Genomic DNA, 16,693 nt, shown 5'->3' on the forward strand with positions numbered 1-16,693 from the left:
TGTGCCTAATAGCATACCTCGAGTTTAGTTGAATTTAGAAAGTGTGCCTCATAGCATAACTCTGGTGTAGTTGAACTTAGAAAGTGTGCCTAATAGCATAACTGTGGTTTAGTTTAATTTAAAAAGCATGCCTAATAGCATAACTCTAGTGTAGTTGATTTTAGAAAGTGTGCCTAATATCATAACTCTGGTGTAGTTGAACTTTGAAAGTATACCTAATAGCGCAACTCCGGTGTAGTTGAACTTTGACAGTGTGCCTAATATCATAAATCTGGTGTAGTTGAACTTTGAAAGTATGCCTAATAGCGTAACTCTGGTGTAGTTGAACTTTGACAATGTGCCTAATATCATAACTCTGGTGTAGTTGAACTTTGAAAGTATGCCTAATAGCGTAACTCTGGTGTAGTTGAACTTTGAAAGTGTGCCTAATATAACTGGTGTAGTTGAACTTTGAAAGTGTGCCTATTAGCGTAACTGTGGTTCAGTTGATTTTAGAAAGTGTGCCTAATTAACCTCACTGTGCTAAAGTTGAATTTAGAAAATGTGCCTAATAGCATACTTCCGGTTTAGTTGAATTTAGAAAGTGTGCCTAATAGCATACCTCAAGTTTAGTTGAATTTAGATAGTGTGCCTAATAGCATACCTCGAGTTTAGTTGAATTTAGAAAGTGTGCCTAATAGCATAACTCTGGTGTAGTTGAACTTAGAAAGTGTGCCTAATAGCATAACTGTGGTTTAGTTTAATTTAAAAAGCATGCCTAATAGCATAACTCTAGTGTAGTTGATTTTAAAAAGTGTGCCTAATATCATAACTCTGGTGTAGTTGAACTTTGAAAGTATGCCTAATAGCGCAACTCCGGTGTAGTTGAACTTTGAAAGTGTGCCTAATATTATAACTGTGGTGTAGTTGAACTTTGAAAGTGTGCCTATTAGCGTAACTGTGGTTCAGTTGATTTTAGAGAGTGTACCTAATTAACTTCACTGTGCTAAAGTTGAATTTAGAAAATGTGCCTAATAGCATACTTCCGGTTTAGTTGAATTTAGAAAGTGTGCCTAATAGCATACCTCGAGTTTAGTTGAATTTAGAAAGTGTGCCTAATAGCATAACTCTGGTGTAGTTGAACTTAGAAAGTGTGCCTAATAGCATAACTGTGGTTTAGTTTAATTTAAAAAGCATGCCTAATAGCATAACTCTAGTGTAGTTGATTTTAGAAAGTGTGCCCAATATCATAACTCTGGTGTAGTTGAACTTTGAAAGTATACCTAATAGCGCAACTCCGGTGTAGTTGAACTTTGACAGTGTGCCTAATATCATAACTCTGGTGTAGTTGAACTTTGAAAGTATGCCTAATAGCGTAACTCTGGTGTAGTTGAACTTTGACAATGGGCCTAATATCATAACTCTGGTGTAGTTGAACTTTGAAAGTATGCCTAATAGCGTAACTCTGGTGTAGTTGAACTTTGAAAGTGTGCCTAATATAACTGGTGTAGTTGAACTTTGAAAGTGTGCCTATTAGCGTAACTGTCGTTCAGTTGATTTTAGAAAGTGTGCCTAATTAACCTCACTGTGCTAAGGTTGAATTTAGAAAATGTGCCTAATAGCATACTTCCGGTTTAGTTGAATTTAGAAAGTGTGCCTAATAGCATACCTCGAGTTTAGTTGAATTTAGAAAGTGTGCCTAATAGCATAACTCTGGTGTAGTTGAACTTAGAAAGTTTGCCTAATAGCATAACTGTGGTTTAGTTTAATTTAAAAAAGCATGCCTAATAGCATAACTCTAGTGTAGTTGATTTTAGTTAGAAAGTGTGCCTAATATAATAACTCTGGTGTAGTTGAACTTTGAAAGTATGCCTAATAGCGCAACTCCGGTGTAGTTGAACTTTGACAGTGTGCCTAATATCATAACTCTGGTGTAGTTGAACTTTGAAAGTATGCCTAATAGCGTAACTCTGGTGTAGTTGAACATTTGAAAGTGTGCCTAATATTATAACTCTGGTGTAGTTGAACTTAGAAAGTGTGCCTATTAGCGTAACTGTGGTTCAGTTGATCTTAGAAAGTGTACCTAATTAACCTCACTGTGCTAAAGTTGAATTTAGAAAATGTGCCTAATAGCATACCTCTGGTTTAGTTGAATTTAGAAAGTGTGCCTAATAGCATACCTCGAGTTTAGTTGAATTTAGAACGTGTGCCTAATAGTATAACTCTGGTGTAGTTGAACTTAGAAAGTGTGCCTAATAGCATATCTGTGGTTTAGTTTAATTTAAAAAGCATGCCTAATAGCATAACTCTAGTGTAGTTGATTTTAGAAAGTGTGCCTAATATCATAACTCTGGTGTAGTTGAACTTTGAAAGTATGCCTAATTGTGCAACTCCGGTGTAGTTGAACTTTGACAGTGTGCCTTATATCATAACTCCGGTGTAGTTGAACTTTGAAAGTATTCCTAATAGCGTAACTCTGGTGTAGTTGAACTTTGAAAGTGTACCTAATAGCAAAACTGTGGTCTAGCTGAATTTAGAAAGTGTGCCTATTAGCATAACTCTGGTGTAGTTGAACTTTGAAAGTGTGCCTAATAGAGTAACTGTGGTTTAATTCAATTTAGAAAGTGTGCATAATAGCATAACTGTGGTTTAGTTTAATTTAGAAAGCGTGCCTAATAGCATAACTCTAGTGTAGTTGAACTTTGAAAGTGTGCCTAATAGCGTAACTGTGATTCAGTTGATTTTAGAAAGTCTGCCAATTAACCTCACTGTGCTAAAGTTGAATTTAGAAAGTGTGCATAATAACATAACTGTGGTTTAGTTGAATTTAGAAAGTGTGCATAATAGCATAATTGTGGTTTAACTTAATTAGAAAGTGTGCCTTATAGCATATCTCTGGTTTAGTTGAATTTAGAAAGTGTACCTAATAGCAAAACTGTGGTCTAGCTGAATTTAGAAATTGTGCCTATTAGCATAACCCTGGTGTAGTTGAACTTTGAAAGTGTGCCTAATAGCATAACTGTGGTTTAGTTTAATTTAGAAAGTGTGCCTAATATCATAACTCTGGTGTAGTTGCACTTTGCAAGTGTGCCCAATAGCGTAACTGTGGTTCAGTTGATTTTAGAAAGTGTGCCTAATGAACCTCACTGTGCTAAAATTGAATTTAGAAAGTGTGCATAATAGCATAACTTTGGTTTAGGTGAATTTAGAAAGTGTGCCTAATAGCATAACTCTAGTATAGTTGAATTTAAAATGTGTGCCAAATAGCATAATTGTGGTCTAGTTTAATTTAGAAAGCGTGCCTAATAGCATAACTCTAGTGTAGTTGATTTTAGAAAGTGTGCCTAATAGCGTAACTCTGGTGTAGTTGAACCTTGAAAGTGCGCCTTATATTATAATTCTGGTATAGTTGAACTTTGAAAGTGTGCCTATTAGCGTAACTGTGGTTCAGTTGATTTTAGAAAGTGTGCCTAATTAACCTCACTGTGCTAAAGTTGAATTTAGAAAATGTGCCTAATAGCATACTTCCGGTTTAGTTGAATTTAGAAAGTGTGCCTAATAGCATACCTCAAGTTTAGTTGAATTTAGATAGTGTGCCTAATAGCATACCTCGAGTTTAGTTGAATTTAGAAAGTGTGCCTAATAGCATAACTCTGGTGTAGTTGAACTTATAAAGTGTGCCTGATAGCATAACTGTGGTTTAGTTTAATTTAAAAAGCATGCCTAATAGCATAACCCTAGTGTAGTTGATTTTAGAAAGTGTGCCTGATATCATAACTCTGGTGTAGTTGAACTTTGAAAGTATGCCTAATAGCGCAACTCCGGTGTAGTTGAACTTTGACAGTGTGCCTAATATCATAACTCTGGTGTAGTTGAACTTTGAAAGTATGCCTAATAGCGTAACTCTGGTGTAGTTGAACTTTGAAAGTGTGCCTAATATTATAACTCTGGTGTAGTTGAACTTTGAAAGTGTGCCTATTAGCGTAACTGTGGTTCAGTTGATTTTAGAAAGTGTACCTAATTAACCTCACTGTGCTAAAGTTGAATTTAGAAAATGTGCCTAATAGCATACCTCTGGTTTAGTTGAATTTAGAAAGTGTGCCTAATAGCATACCTCGAGTTTAGTTGAATTTAGAAAGTGTGCCTAATAGCATAACTCTGGTGTAGTTGAACTTATAAAGTGTGCCTAATAGCATAACTGTGGTTTAGTTTAATTTAAAAAGCATGCCTAATAGCATAACTCTAGTGTAGTTGATTTTAGAAAGTGTGCCTTATATCATAACTCCGGTGTAGTTGAACTTTGAAAGTAGGCCTAATAGCGCAACTCCAGTGTAGTTGAACTTTGACAGTGTGCCTAATATCATAACTCTGGTGTAGTTGAACTTTGAAAGTATGCCTAATAGCGTAACTCTGGTGTAGTTGAACTTTGAAAGTGTGCCTAATATTGTAACTCTGGTTTAGTTGAACTTTGAAAGTGTGCCTATTAGCGTAACTGTGGTTCAGTTGATTTTTGAAAGTGTGCCTAATTAACCTCACTGTGCTAAAGTTGAATTTAGAAAATGTGCCTAATAGCATACTTCCGGTTTAGTTGAATTTAGAAAGTGTGCCTAATAGCATACCTCGAGTTTAGTTGAATTTAGAAAGTGTGCCTAATAGCATAACTCTGGTGTAGTTGAACTTAGAAAGTGTGCCTAATAGCATAACTGTAGTTTAGTTTAATTTAAAAAGCATGCCTAATAGCATAACTCTAGTGTAGTTGATTTTAGAAAGTGTGCCTAATATCATAACTCTGGTGTAGTTGAACTTTGAAAGTGTGCCTAATATTATAACTCTGGTGTAGTTGAACTTTGAAAGTGTGCCTATTAGCGTAACTGTGGTTCAGTTGATTTTAGAAAGTGTACCTAATTAACCTCACTGTGCTAAAGTTGAATTTAGAAAGTGTGCATAATAGCATAACTGTGGTTTAGGTGAATTTAGAAAGTGTGCCTAATAGCATAACTCTGGTATAGTTGAATTTAAAAAGTGTGCCAAATAGCATAATTGTGGTCTAGTTTCATTTAGAAAGCGTGCCTAATAGCATAACTCTAGTGTAGTTGATTTTAGAAAGTGTGCCTAATAGCGTAACTCTGGTGTAGTTGAACTTTGACAATGTGACTAATATCATAACTCTGGTGTAGTTGAACTTTGAAAGTATGCCTAATAGCGTAACTCTGGTGTAGTTTAACTTTGAAAGTGTGCCTAATATTATAACTGGTGTAGTTGAACTTTGAAAGTGTGCCTATTAGCGTAACTGTGGTTCAGTTGATTTTAGAAAGTGTGCCTAATTAACCTCACTGTGCTAAAGTTGAATTTAGAAAATGTGCCTAATAGCATACGTCCGGTTTAGTTGAATTTAGAAAGTGTGCCTAATAGCATAACTGTGGTTTAGTTTAATTTAAAAAGCATGCCTAATAGCATAACTGTAGTGTAGTTGATTTTAGAAAGTGTGCCTAATATAATAACTCTGGTGTAGCTGAACTTTGAAAGTATGCCTAATAGCGCAACTCCGGTGTAGTTGAACTTTGACAGTGTGCCTAATATCATAACTCTGGTGTAGTTGAACTTTGAAAGTATGCCTAATAGAGTAACTCAGGTGTAGTTCAACTTTGAAAGTGTGCCTAATATCATAACTCTGGTGTAGTTGAACTTTGAAAGTGTGCCTATTAGCGTAACTGTGGTTCAGTTGATTATAGAAAGTCTGCCAATTAACCTCACTGTGCTAAAGTTGAATTTAGAAAGTGTGCATAATAACATAACTGTGGTTTAGTTGAATTTAGAAAGTGTACATAATAGCATAACTGTGGTTTAACTTAATTAGAAAGTGTGCCTTATAGCATATCTCTGGTTTAGTTGAATTTAGAAAGTGTACCTAATAGCAAAACTGTGGTCTAGCTGAATTTAGAAAGTGTGCCTATTAGCATGACTGTGGTTTAGTTTAATTTAGAAAGTGTGCCTAATATCATAACTCTGGTGTAGTTGCACTTTGCAAGTGTGCCTAATAGCATAACTGTGGTTCAGTTGATTTTAGAAAGTGTGCCTAATGAACCTCACTGTGCTAAAATTGAATTTATAAAGTGTGCATAATAGCATAACTGTGGTTTAGGTGAATTTAGAAAGTGTGCCTAATAGCATAACTCTGGTATAGTTGAATTTACAAAGTGTGCCAAATAGCATAATAGTGGTCTAGTTTGATTTAGAAAGCGTGCCTAATAGCATAACTCTAGTGTAGTTGATTTTAGAAAGTGTTCCTAATAGGGTAACTCTGGTGTAGTTGAACTTTGACAATGTGCCTAATCTCATAACTCTGGTGTAGTTGAACTTTGAAAGTATGCCTAATAGCGTAACTCTGGTGTAGTTGAACTTTGAAAGTGTGCCTAATATTGTAACTCTGGTTTAGTTGAACTTTGAAAGTGTGCCTATTAGCGTAACTGTGGTTCAGTTGATTTTTGAAAGTGTGCCTAATTAACCTCACTGTGCTAAAGTTGAATTTAGAAAATGTGCCTAATAGCATACTTCCGGTTTAGTTGAATTTAGAAAGTGTGCCTAATAGCATACCTCGAGTTTAGTTGAATTTAGAAAGTGTGCCTAATAGCATAACTCTGGTGTAGTTGAACTTAGAAAGTGTGCCTAATAGCATAACTGTAGTTTAGTTTAATTTAAAAAGCATGCCTAATAGCATAACTCTAGTGTAGTTGATTTTAGAAAGTGTGCCTAATATCATAACTCTGGTGTAGTTGAACTTTGAAAGTATGCCTAATAGTGCAACTCCGGTGTAGTTGAACTTTGACAGTGTGCCCAATATCATAACTCTGGTGTAGTTGAACTTTGAAAGTATGCCTAATAGCGTAACTCTGGTGTAGTTGAACTTTGAAAGTGTGCCTAATATTATAACTCTGGTGTAGTTGAACTTTGAAAGTGTGCCTATTAGCGTAACTGTGGTTCAGTTGATTTTAGAAAGTGTACCTAATTAACCTCATTGTGCTAAAGTTGAATTTAGAAAATGTGCCTAATAGCATACCTCTGGTTTAGTTGAATTTAGAAAGTGTGCCTAATAGTATAACTCTGGTGTAGTTGAACTTAGAAAGTGTGCCTAATAGCATATCTGTGGTTTAGTTTAATTTAAAAAGCTTGCCTAATAGCATAACTCTAGTGTAGTTGATTTTAGAAAGTGTGCCTAATATCATAACTCTGGTGTAGTTGAACTTTGAAAGTGTGCCTAATATTATAACTCTGGTGTAGTTGAACTTTGAAAGTGTGCCTATTAGCGTAACTGTGGTTCAGTTGATTTTAGAAAGTGTACCTAATTAACCTCACTGTGCTAAAGTTGAATTTAGAAAGTGTGCATAATAGCATAACTGTGGTTTAGGTGAATTTAGAAAGTGTGCCTAATAGCATAACTCTGGTATAGTTGAATTTAAAAAGTGTGCCAAATAGCATAATTGTGGTCTAGTTTCATTTAGAAAGCGTGCCTAATAGCATAACTCTAGTGTAGTTGATTTTAGAAAGTGTGCCTAATAGCGTAACTCTGGTGTAGTTGAACTTTGACAATGTGACTAATATCATAACTCTGGTGTAGTTGAACTTTGAAAGTATGCCTAATAGCGTAACTCTGGTGTAGTTTAACTTTGAAAGTGTGCCTAATATTATAACTGGTGTAGTTGAACTTTGAAAGTGTGCCTATTAGCGTAACTGTGGTTCAGTTGATTTTAGAAAGTGTGCCTAATTAACCTCACTGTGCTAAAGTTGAATTTAGAAAATGTGCCTAATAGCATACGTCCGGTTTAGTTGAATTTAGAAAGTGTGCCTAATAGCATAACTGTGGTTTAGTTTAATTTAAAAAGCATGCCTAATAGCATAACTGTAGTGTAGTTGATTTTAGAAAGTGTGCCTAATATAATAACTCTGGTGTAGTTGAACTTTGAAAGTATGCCTAATAGCGCAACTCCGGTGTAGTTGAACTTTGACAGTGTGCCTAATATCATAACTCTGGTGTAGTTGAACTTTGAAAGTATGCCTAATAGAGTAACTCAGGTGTAGTTCAACTTTGAAAGTGTGCCTAATATCATAACTCTGGTGTAGTTGAACTTTGAAAGTGTGCCTATTAGCGTAACTGTGGTTCAGTTGATTATAGAAAGTCTGCCAATTAACCTCACTGTGCTAAAGTTGAATTTAGAAAGTGTGCATAATAACATAACTGTGGTTTAGTTGAATTTAGAAAGTGTACATAATAGCATAACTGTGGTTTAACTTAATTAGAAAGTGTGCCTTATAGCATATCTCTGGTTTAGTTGAATTTAGAAAGTGTACCTAATAGCAAAACTGTGGTCTAGCTGAATTTAGAAAGTGTGCCTATTAGCATGACTGTGGTTTAGTTTAATTTAGAAAGTGTGCCTAATATCATAACTCTGGTGTAGTTGCACTTTGCAAGTGTGCCTAATAGCATAACTGTGGTTCAGTTGATTTTAGAAAGTGTGCCTAATGAACCTCACTGTGCTAAAATTGAATTTATAAAGTGTGCATAATAGCATAACTGTGGTTTAGGTGAATTTAGAAAGTGTGCCTAATAGCATAACTCTGGTATAGTTGAATTTACAAAGTGTGCCAAATAGCATAATTGTGGTCTAGTTTGATTTAGAAAGCGTGCCTAATAGCATAACTCTAGTGTAGTTGATTTTAGAAAGTGTTCCTAATAGGGTAACTCTGGTGTAGTTGAACTTTGACAATGTGCCTAATCTCATAACTCTGGTGTAGTTGAACTTTGAAAGTATGCCTAATAGCGTAACTCTGGTGTAGTTGAACTTTGAAAGTGTGCCTAATATTGTAACTCTGGTTTAGTTGAACTTTGAAAGTGTGCCTATTAGCGTAACTGTGGTTCAGTTGATTTTTGAAAGTGTGCCTAATTAACCTCACTGTGCTAAAGTTGAATTTAGAAAATGTGCCTAATAGCATACTTCCGGTTTAGTTGAATTTAGAAAGTGTGCCTAATAGCATACCTCGAGTTTAGTTGAATTTAGAAAGTGTGCCTAATAGCATAACTCTGGTGTAGTTGAACTTAGAAAGTGTGCCTAATAGCATAACTGTAGTTTAGTTTAATTTAAAAAGCATGCCTAATAGCATAACTCTAGTGTAGTTGATTTTAGAAAGTGTGCCTAATATCATAACTCTGGTGTAGTTGAACTTTGAAAGTATGCCTAATAGTGCAACTCCGGTGTAGTTGAACTTTGACAGTGTGCCCAATATCATAACTCTGGTGTAGTTGAACTTTGAAAGTATGCCTAATAGCGTAACTCTGGTATAGTTGAACTTTGAAAGTGTGCCTAATATTATAACTCTGGTGTAGTTGAACTTTGAAAGTGTGCCTATTAGCGTAACTGTGGTTCAGTTGATTTTAGAAAGTGTACCTAATTAACCTCATTGTGCTAAAGTTGAATTTAGAAAATGTGCCTAATAGCATACCTCTGGTTTAGTTGAATTTAGAAAGTGTGCCTAATAGTATAACTCTGGTGTAGTTGAACTTAGAAAGTGTGCCTAATAGCATATCTGTGGTTTAGTTTAATTTAAAAAGCTTGCCTAATAGCATAACTCTAGTGTAGTTGATTTTAGAAAGTGTGCCTAATATCATAACTCTGGTGTAGTTGAACTTTGAAAGTGTGCCTAATATTATAACTCTGGTGTAGTTGAACTTTGAAAGTGTGCCTATTAGCGTAACTGTGGTTCAGTTGATTTTAGAAAGTGTACCTAATTAACCTCACTGTGCTAAAGTTGAATTTAGAAAGTGTGCATAATAGCATAACTTTGTTTTATGTGAATTTAGAAAGTGTGCCTAATAGCATAACTCTGGTATAGTTGAACTTAGAAAGTGTGCCTAATAGCATAACTGTGGTTTAGTTTAATTTAAAAAGCATGCCTAATAGCATAACTCTAGTGTAGTTGATTTTAGAAAGTGTGCCTAATATCATAACTCTGGTGTAGTTGAACTTTGAAAGTATGCCTAATAGAGTAACGCTGGTGTAGTTGAACTTTGAAAGTGTGCCTAATATAACTGGTGTAGTTGAACTTTGAAAGTGTGCCTAATATTATAACTCTGGTGTAGTTGAACTTTGAAAGTGTGCCTATTAGCGTAACTGTGGTTCAGTTGATTTTAGAAAGTGTACCTAATTAACCTCACTGTGCTAAAGTTGAATTTAGAAAATGTGCCTAATAGCATACTTCCGGTTTAGTTGAATTTAGAAAGTGTGCCTAATAGCATACCTCGAGTTTAGTTGAATTTAGAAAGTGTGCCTCATAGCATAACTCTGGTGTAGTTGAACTTAGAAAGTGTGCCTAATAGCATAACTGTGGTTTAGTTTAATTTAAAAAGCATGCCTAATAGCATAACTCTAGTGTAGTTGATTTTAGAAAGTGTGCCTAATATCATAACTCTGGTGTAGTTGAACTTTGAAAGTATACCTAATAGCGCAACTCCGGTGTAGTTGAACTTTGACAGTGTGCCTAATATCATAAATCTGGTGTAGTTGAACTTTGAAAGTATGCCTAATAGCGTAACTCTGGTGTAGTTGAACTTTGACAATGTGCCTAATATCATAACTCTGGTGTAGTTGAACTTTGAAAGTATGCCTAATAGCGTAACTCTGGTGTAGTTGAACTTTGAAAGTGTGCCTAATATAACTGGTGTAGTTGAACTTTGAAAGTGTGCCTATTAGCGTAACTGTGGTTCAGTTGATTTTAGAAAGTGTGCCTAATTAACCTCACTGTGCTAAAGTTGAATTTAGAAAATGTGCCTAATAGCATACTTCCGGTTTAGTTGAATTTAGAAAGTGTGCCTAATAGCATACCTCAAGTTTAGTTGAATTTAGATAGTGTGCCTAATAGCATACCTCGAGTTTAGTTGAATTTAGAAAGTGTGCCTAATAGCATAACTCTGGTGTAGTTGAACTTAGAAAGTGTGCCTAATAGCATAACTGTGGTTTAGTTTAATTTAAAAAGCATGCCTAATAGCATAACTCTAGTGTAGTTGATTTTACAAAGTGTGCCTAATATCATAACTCTGGTGTAGTTGAACTTTGAAAGTATGCCTAATAGCGCAACTCCGGTGTAGTTGAACTTTGAAAGTGTGCCTAATATTATAACTGTGGTGTAGTTGAACTTTGAAAGTGTGCCTATTAGCGTAACTGTGGTTCAGTTGATTTTAGAAAGTGTACCTAATTAACTTCACTGTGCTAAAGTTGAATTTAGAAAATGTGCCTAATAGCATACTTCCGGTTTAGTTGAATTTAGAAAGTGTGCCTAATAGCATACCTCGAGTTTAGTTGAATTTAGAAAGTGTGCCTAATAGCATAACTCTGGTGTAGTTGAACTTAGAAAGTGTGCCTAATAGCATAACTGTGGTTTAGTTTAATTTAAAAAGCATGCCTAATAGCATAACTCTAGTGTAGTTGATTTTAGAAAGTGTGCCCAATATCATAACTCTGGTGTAGTTGAACTTTGAAAGTATACCTAATAGCGCAACTCCGGTGTAGTTGAACTTTGACAGTGTGCCTAATATCATAACTCTGGTGTAGTTGAACTTTGAAAGTATGCCTAATAGCGTAACTCTGGTGTAGTTGAACTTTGACAATGGGCCTAATATCATAACTCTGGTGTAGTTGAACTTTGAAAGTATGCCTAATAGCGTAACTCTGGTGTAGTTGAACTTTGAAAGTGTGCCTAATATAACTGGTGTAGTTGAACTTTGAAAGTGTGCCTATTAGCGTAACTGTCGTTCAGTTGATTTTAGAAAGTGTGCCTAATTAACCTCACTGTGCTAAGGTTGAATTTAGAAAATGTGCCTAATAGCATACTTCCGGTTTAGTTGAATTTAGAAAGTGTGCCTAATAGCATACCTCGAGTTTAGTTGAATTTAGAAAGTGTGCCTAATAGCATAACTCTGGTGTAGTTGAACTTAGAAAGTTTGCCTAATAGCATAACTGTGGTTTAGTTTAATTTAAAAAGCATGCCTAATAGCATAACTCTAGTGTAGTTGATTTTAGTTAGAAAGTGTGCCTAATATAATAACTCTGGTGTAGTTGAACTTTGAAAGTATGCCTAATAGCGCAACTCCGGTGTAGTTGAACTTTGACAGTGTGCCTAATATCATAACTCTGGTGTAGTTGAACTTTGAAAGTATGCCTAATAGCGTAACTCTGGTGTAGTTGAACATTTGAAAGTGTGCCTAATATTATAACTCTGGTGTAGTTGAACTTAGAAAGTGTGCCTATTAGCGTAACTGTGGTTCAGTTGATCTTAGAAAGTGTACCTAATTAACCTCACTGTGCTAAAGTTGAATTTAGAAAATGTGCCTAATAGCATACCTCTGGTTTAGTTGAATTTAGAAAGTGTGCCTAATAGCATACCTCGAGTTTAGTTGAATTTAGAACGTGTGCCTAATAGTATAACTCTGGTGTAGTTGAACTTAGAAAGTGTGCCTAATAGCATATCTGTGGTTTAGTTTAATTTAAAAAGCATGCCTAATAGCATAACTCTAGTGTAGTTGATTTTAGAAAGTGTGCCTAATATCATAACTCTGGTGTAGTTGAACTTTGAAAGTATGCCTAATTGTGCAACTCCGGTGTAGTTGAACTTTGACAGTGTGCCTTATATCATAACTCCGGTGTAGTTGAACTTTGAAAGTATTCCTAATAGCGTAACTCTGGTGTAGTTGAACTTTGAAAGTGTACCTAATAGCAAAACTGTGGTCTAGCTGAATTTAGAAAGTGTGCCTATTAGCATAACTCTGGTGTAGTTGAACTTTGAAAGTGTGCCTAATAGAGTAACTGTGGTTTAATTCAATTTAGAAAGTGTGCATAATAGCATAACTGTGGTTTAGTTTAATTTAGAAAGCGTGCCTAATAGCATAACTCTAGTGTAGTTGAACTTTGAAAGTGTGCCTAATAGCGTAACTGTGATTCAGTTGATTTTAGAAAGTCTGCCAATTAACCTCACTGTGCTAAAGTTGAATTTAGAAAGTGTGCATAATAACATAACTGTGGTTTAGTTGAATTTAGAAAGTGTGCATAATAGCATAATTGTGGTTTAACTTAATTAGAAAGTGTGCCTTATAGCATATCTCTGGTTTAGTTGAATTTAGAAAGTGTACCTAATATCATAACTCTGGTGTAGTTGAACTTTGAAAGTGTGCCTAATAGCATAACTGTGGTTTAGTTTAATTTAGAAAGTGTGCCTAATATCATAACTCTGGTGTAGTTGCACTTTGCAAGTGTGCCCAATAGCGTAACTGTGGTTCAGTTGATTTTAGAAAGTGTGCCTAATGAACCTCACTGTGCTAAAATTGAATTTAGAAAGTGTGCATAATAGCATAACTTTGGTTTAGGTGAATTTAGAAAGTGTGCCTAATAGCATAACTCTAGTATAGTTGAATTTAAAATGTGTGCCAAATAGCATAATTGTGGTCTAGTTTAATTTAGAAAGCGTGCCTAATAGCATAACTCTAGTGTAGTTGATTTTAGAAAGTGTGCCTAATAGCGTAACTCTGGTGTAGTTGAACCTTGAAAGTGCGCCTTATATTATAATTCTGGTATAGTTGAACTTTGAAAGTGTGCCTATTAGCGTAACTGTGGTTCAGTTGATTTTAGAAAGTGTGCCTAATTAACCTCACTGTGCTAAAGTTGAATTTAGAAAATGTGCCTAATAGCATACTTCCGGTTTAGTTGAATTTAGAAAGTGTGCCTAATAGCATACCTCAAGTTTAGTTGAATTTAGATAGTGTGCCTAATAGCATACCTCGAGTTTAGTTGAATTTAGAAAGTGTGCCTAATAGCATAACTCTGGTGTAGTTGAACTTATAAAGTGTGCCTAATAGCATAACTGTGGTTTAGTTTAATTTAAAAAGCATGCCTAATAGCATAACCCTAGTGTAGTTGATTTTAGAAAGTGTGCCTGATATCATAACTCTGGTGTAGTTGAACTTTGAAAGTATGCCTAATAGCGCAACTCCGGTGTAGTTGAACTTTGACAGTGTGCCTAATATCATAACTCTGGTGTAGTTGAACTTTGAAAGTATGCCTAATAGCGTAACTCTGGTGTAGTTGAACTTTGAAAGTGTGCCTAATATTATAACTCTGGTGTAGTTGAACTTTGAAAGTGTGCCTATTAGCGTAACTGTGGTTCAGTTGATTTTAGAAAGTGTACTTAATTAACCTCACTGTGCTAAAGTTGAATTTAGAAAATGTGCCTAATAGCATACCTCTGGTTTAGTTGAATTTAGAAAGTGTGCCTAATAGCATACCTCGAGTTTAGTTGAATTTAGAAAGTGTGCCTAATAGCATAACTCTGGTGTAGTTGAACTTATAAAGTGTGCCTAATAGCATAACTGTGGTTTAGTTTAATTTAAAAAGCATGCCTAATAGCATAACTCTAGTGTAGTTGATTTTAGAAAGTGTGCCTTATATCATAACTCCGGTGTAGTTGAACTTTGAAAGTAGGCCTAATAGCGCAACTCCAGTGTAGTTGAACTTTGACAGTGTGCCTAATATCATAACTCTGGTGTAGTTGAACTTTGAAAGTATGCCTAATAGCATAACTCTGGTGTAGTTGAACTTTGAAAGTGTGCCTAATATTATAACTCTGGTGTAGTTGAACTTTGAAAGTGTGCCTATTAGCGTAACTGTGGTTCAGTTGATTTTAGAAAGTGTGCCTAATTAACCTCACTGTGCTAAAGTTGAATTTAGAAAATGTGCCTAATAGCATACGTCCGGTTTAGTTGAATTTAGAAAGTGTGCCTAATAGCATAACTGTGGTTTAGTTTAATTTAAAAAGCATGCCTAATAGCATAACTGTAGTGTAGTTGATTTTAGAAAGTGTGCCTAATATAATAACTCTGGTGTAGTTGAACTTTGAAAGTATGCCTAATAGCGCAACTCCGGTGTAGTTGAACTTTGACAGTGTGCCTAATATCATAACTCTGGTGTAGTTGAACTTTGAAAGTATGCCTAATAGAGTAACTCAGGTGTAGTTCAACTTTGAAAGTGTGCCTAATATTATAACTCTGGTGTAGTTGAACTTTGAAAGTGTGCCTATTAGCGTAACTGTGGTTCAGTTGATTATAGAAAGTCTGCCAATTAACCTCACTGTGCTAAAGTTGAATTTAGAAAGTGTGCATAATAACATAACTGTGGTTTAGTTGAATTTAGAAAGTGTACATAATAGCATAACTGTGGTTTAACTTAATTAGAAAGTGTGCCTTATAGCATATCTCTGGTTTAGTTGAATTTAGAAAGTGTACCTAATAGCAAAACTGTGGTCTAGCTGAATTTAGAAAGTGTGCCTATTAGCATGACTGTGGTTTAGTTTAATTTAGAAAGTGTGCCTAATATCATAACTCTGGTGTAGTTGCACTTTGCAAGTGTGCCTAATAGCATAACTGTGGTTCAGTTGATTTTAGAAAGTGTGCCTAATGAACCTCACTGTGCTAAAATTGAATTTATAAAGTGTGCATAATAGCATAACTGTGGTTTAGGTGAATTTAGAAAGTGTGCCTAATAGCATAACTCTGGTATAGTTGAATTTACAAAGTGTGCCAAATAGCATAATTGTGGTCTAGTTTGATTTAGAAAGCGTGCCTAATAGCATAACTCTAGTGTAGTTGATTTTAGAAAGTGTTCCTAATAGGGTAACTCTGGTGTAGTTGAACTTTGACAATGTGCCTAATCTCATAACTCTGGTGTAGTTGAACTTTGAAAGTATGCCTAATAGCGTAACTCTGGTGTAGTTGAACTTTGAAAGTGTGCCTAATATTGTAACTCTGGTTTAGTTGAACTTTGAAAGTGTGCCTATTAGCGTAACTGTGGTTCAGTTGATTTTTGAAAGTGTGCCTAATTAACCTCACTGTGCTAAAGTTGAATTTAGAAAATGTGCCTAATAGCATACTTCCGGTTTAGTTGAATTTAGAAAGTGTGCCTAATAGCATACCTCGAGTTTAGTTGAATTTAGAAAGTGTGCCTAATAGCATAACTCTGGTGTAGTTGAACTTAGAAAGTGTGCCTAATAGCATAACTGTAGTTTAGTTTAATTTAAAAAGCATGCCTAATAGCATAACTCTAGTGTAGTTGATTTTAGAAAGTGTGCCTAATATCATAACTCTGGTGTAGTTGAACTTTGAAAGTATGCCTAATAGTGCAACTCCGGTGTAGTTGAACTTTGACAGTGTGCCCAATATCATAACTCTGGTGTAGTTGAACTTTGAAAGTATGCCTAATAGCGTAACTCTGGTGTAGTTGAACTTTGAAAGTGTGCCTAATATTATAACTCTGGTGTAGTTGAACTTTGAAAGTGTGCCTATTAGCGTAACTGTGGTTCAGTTGATTTTAGAAAGTGTACCTAATTAACCTCATTGTGCTAAAGTTGAATTTAGAAAATGTGCCTAATAGCATACCTCTGGTTTAGTTGAATTTAGAAAGTGTGCCTAATAGTATAACTCTGGTGTAGTTGAACTTAGAAAGTGTGCCTAATAGCATATCTGTGGTTTAGTTTAATTTAAAAAGCTTGCCTAATAGCATAACTCTAGTGTAGTTGATTTTAGAAAGTGTGCCTAATATCATAACTCTGGTGTAGTTGAACTTTGAAAGTGTGCCTAATATTATAACTCTGGTGTAGTTGAACTTTGAAAGTGTGCCTATTA

The sequence above is a fragment of the Ambystoma mexicanum genome, chromosome 7q (genome assembly GCF_040938575.1).
Source record: "Ambystoma mexicanum isolate Mex_15411 chromosome 7q, UKY_AmexF1_1, whole genome shotgun sequence".
NCBI lineage: Eukaryota > Metazoa > Chordata > Amphibia > Caudata > Ambystomatidae > Ambystoma > Ambystoma mexicanum.